At 36.3% G+C, this 3,883-nt stretch overlaps 1 pseudogene; it reads left to right on the plus strand.

Moving 5' to 3' along the window:
• Positions 1-2,473: 2,473 nt before the first annotated feature.
• Positions 2,474-3,553, plus strand: LOC116113904 (annotated as a pseudogene).
• The last annotated feature ends 330 nt before the right edge of the window (positions 3,554-3,883 follow it).

A 3,883-nucleotide genomic window follows, 5' to 3' on the forward strand; every position in this document is an offset into this window, starting at 1 on the left:
CTAACGTTTCTGTGTGCGTGCACTAGTGCTGCCTCATTCAAGCAAGGCTATGGGTGGAACTACAGGTTTGGCAGTGATATGTGCAGTTTGGGATGGAACATAGAGACTACTTTTGCTATTTTTGGTGCTGTTTACTGCCAGACAGTGCTGGAAATTTGCTGAATTTTGTACAGACTGAGCTATCTTGCTCTGTTCGGTGGATGTTACTTATAGGGAGCTGCTACATATCTCACACTTTTTGGGGGGTTGTACTGGGAACAATCACCTAGGCTCTTAAGAAATGCAGCAGCTTCCCTGGCTGTTTTCCTCGTTCCCATTTGTTGCTTTTGTGTAGGTTGGTTCCTTGGGCTTGTCAAGGAGCTTGGCTCTTAAAGGGGAATCCTGTATTCTTTCATTCATTTATAAACTATCGATTACTGCCGCCCCCCCGCGCCACCAACCCCCCCCCCCCCCCCCCCCCCCCCCCCCCACCCCCCCCCCCCCACCCCCCCCCCCCCCCCCGGGCCAAAAAAAAAAAAATAATAATATGCAATTTACTTTTCCAATATTTACAAGTAATGATTGTTTGGTAATTGCTTTTAAAATATTGAAACGAATCTCAGGAGGATCAATATTTATTTTGATTTACGATTATAGGGTTTTATGTCTTATTAGAGTGTTGCCACCATTATAACGAAGTCAATAATTAGGTTTATATCTTTGATTATTTGTTCAAATCAAGTAATATTTTATTATTAAATGCTCATGAAGACTTGATGCATTTCTACTAGTAAATGCAGTAGAAATGCATCAAGTCTTAATCGAAAAGAAATACAAACCACTCATAGTATCTATGTATTATTAAATTGACACAGTAGATCTCTTGCTTATAAATAGTCTAAAATTATTGCAATCCTTTGTCAAGAGCCTAGTTAGTAAAAGGGTACGGCACAAAAAAATGGTATGGGAATTATACAGGTATAATACGGTAAATAGTGAAAAATACGTTATAAAAATGGCTATAAAATTCGGATACGGGAAAAATACGGTACGGGTATATACGGGTTTAATATGGTGTATTGTCAATAATACGTTTTGAAAAATACAAAAATATCAATTTTAGTTTAACACTTTATAGACTACGGTTAAAAGTAAAGTATTCAATTAACCAATAACATAAAAACACAATTATAACTGATATTAAATTATAGTCTGCAGATTCAAATATAATATTTAACCAAGATTCAATATAGTGTCAAATTAAACACATAAATCATAACAAAATCAAAATTCAAAGTCGAATAAGAGCTCTAAACAAATAAAATACACAAATAATATAAAAAAGATTCAAATTATAGTTTGTAACAAAAAATCACAAGTACATAAACAACAATAAGTCAATAACAACTAAAAAAAGAGCATCGATTTTTTACTGATTAATATGGCAAGTGAGCTGTTAATTTTTTACCATATATATTATATATATTATATATAATATATATTATATATATATAATATATATATATATTTATATATATATATATATGAAGCAACTATAAGATAGATAAGATACCTTTTATTCATACCATACTTAAAGATAACCATGAGACTAACCTCATGGCATACAATACTGCAAATAAATAAAATATTAAAAGAAACCAAACATGTTTCAAACCAAATGATAAACACATTATGATAAATAAAATTAAAGACTCAAACACCATGAGGCATGAATAAACTAAACAAACTGTGTTCTGGCAGATACCATTTTCAACATTCTAAACCATCAAGGATTTCAGTAAAATACGTCTGAATCCAGGATGATTATATCCATGAGGAGGCATCATATTCGGATTGAAGCCAGCAGACTGAAGATCAAATGGAAGATTAATCCCTCCACCACTTGATGAACTCGCTCCAAGAAACTGTGGAGGACAGAATTCTAGATCATAATCTTCTTAGCTTGCTTTGCCGCATTCTTCTTCAGCTCCTCTAGCGCCGCTTTTAACCGCTCAAGCTATGGCAAATTAAGGTCTTCAATCGGATTCTCCCACCAGCACCGAGCCTGAGAAGCCTTCCTCATCTGAATAAGCTCTTCAATTGGATTCTCCCACCAGCACTGAGCCTGAGCTGAGGAAGAAGAACTGCTGACTGCCGAAGAACTGAAGAAGAAGGACTGAACGAGATTTGTTTTAATTTTTTGTAAAAACCCACCAAAACGACGTCGTTTTGTGGGTGTGAGATTTTGTTTTTTTTTTTTCAAAAATTCTTATACGGAAAACCTTATTATACGCGAATTATACGACAGATTTTACAAAATATGTATACGCGTATTTTATACATGAATTATACGGCTGTCCGTACAATTTGCGTATAATACGTGTTTTTACTAACTAGGGTCAAGAGTACTCCCTTCTGTATCTTATCAATCAAAAACATTTCCATCTCTCTTTCACTTCAAACTGCAATATTTTACCCTAATATTTTAGCCATCATGCTTCTTCAAATCATAATTCTTTATGTTCCCATCTTCCTTCTCTCAACCCTAATTATCAAAACCCTTTTCTCCTTCTCTTCCAAACACTACAAGCTCCCTCCAAGCCCTTTCGCCTTGCCTGTCTTCGGCCATCTCCATCTTCTAAGCTCCTTCATGCACCAGTCCTTTCACATGCTTTCCTCCTGCTATGGCCCCCTCATTCACCTCAGAATCGGTTCTGTCAATTGCTTCGTCTCCCGAAATCGCTAAAGAACTACTGAAAACAAACGAACTCACTTTCTCCGCGCGCAAACACACCGCCGCCATTGATCACCTTACTTACAATTCGTCCTTTGTTTTTGCTCCCCACGGACCTTACTGGAAATTCATCAAGAAAATCAGCAAGGTTGAGCTCCTCGGAGCGAGAACTCTCGACAAGTTTCTTCCCATTAGAAGCCAGGAGTTGCAGGATTTCGTCCAGCTTTTGTTTGAAAAGTCTCGTGTGGGAGAAAGAGTTAACGTTACAGAAGAGTTGTTGAATTTGACGAAAAATGTGATATCGCAAATGATGTTTAGCATCAAATATTCGGGGACAGATGGCCAAGCCGAGAACACGAGGAGACTTGTTCGGGAAGTGACGGAAATTTTTGGAGAGTTTAATATTTCTGATATAATTTGGTTCTTTAAGTTTGTGGAGTTGCAGGGATTTAGAAGGAGGTTTATGGATATTCATAAGAGATATGATCCGTTGCTTGAGAAGATTATATCCAACCGCGAAATGGCGAGGAAGGAGAATAAACGGAGATCTTAATGACGATGAAGAGGTTAAAGATTTTCTTGACATTATGCTTGATGCTTTGGAAAAATGAGAAGTTGGAGATACAGTTGACAAGAGATAATAACAAGGCCATAATTCTGGTAAGCCAGTTATCAGAATTATGTACTTTAGAGGCACTTTCAGATCATCCATTATTTTACAGATTTGTCTCCAATGGATACCATCCATTAATAATTTGTATCTTTTTGCATGACTTTTGTGAAATTTAGAAAGAAATGAAGAATTTTGAGAAGAAGAATGCTCTGTTATTGCTTGTTTAGCTAACTGGTACAGAGAAGTTTAACTCACTTTTATATGAAGAGGTGAGTGAGTGAACGAGAGAGAGAAGAAAGTAAACAAATAGGAAAGTAAAGAGAGAAACGGCACCGTTTCTCCTTTTTACACTTTTGTCCTTAAATGAAAAAGTCAACCTTGGTCAAACCAAACTATCCCTCAAACCAAACAACTTTGAATCCAACTTCTCATGCCATTTCCAGCTACATCAACCTTGGTCAACATGCTCCCTCAAACCAAACTACTCTGTTTCTAACTTCTCATGCTATTGCAATACATAACAACATTTCTTCACAATCTGCTAAAAAATCTACAAT

The sequence above is a fragment of the Pistacia vera genome, unplaced genomic scaffold (genome assembly GCF_008641045.1).
Source record: "Pistacia vera cultivar Batoury unplaced genomic scaffold, PisVer_v2 Contig692, whole genome shotgun sequence".
In the NCBI taxonomy this organism is placed as follows: domain Eukaryota; kingdom Viridiplantae; phylum Streptophyta; class Magnoliopsida; order Sapindales; family Anacardiaceae; genus Pistacia; species Pistacia vera.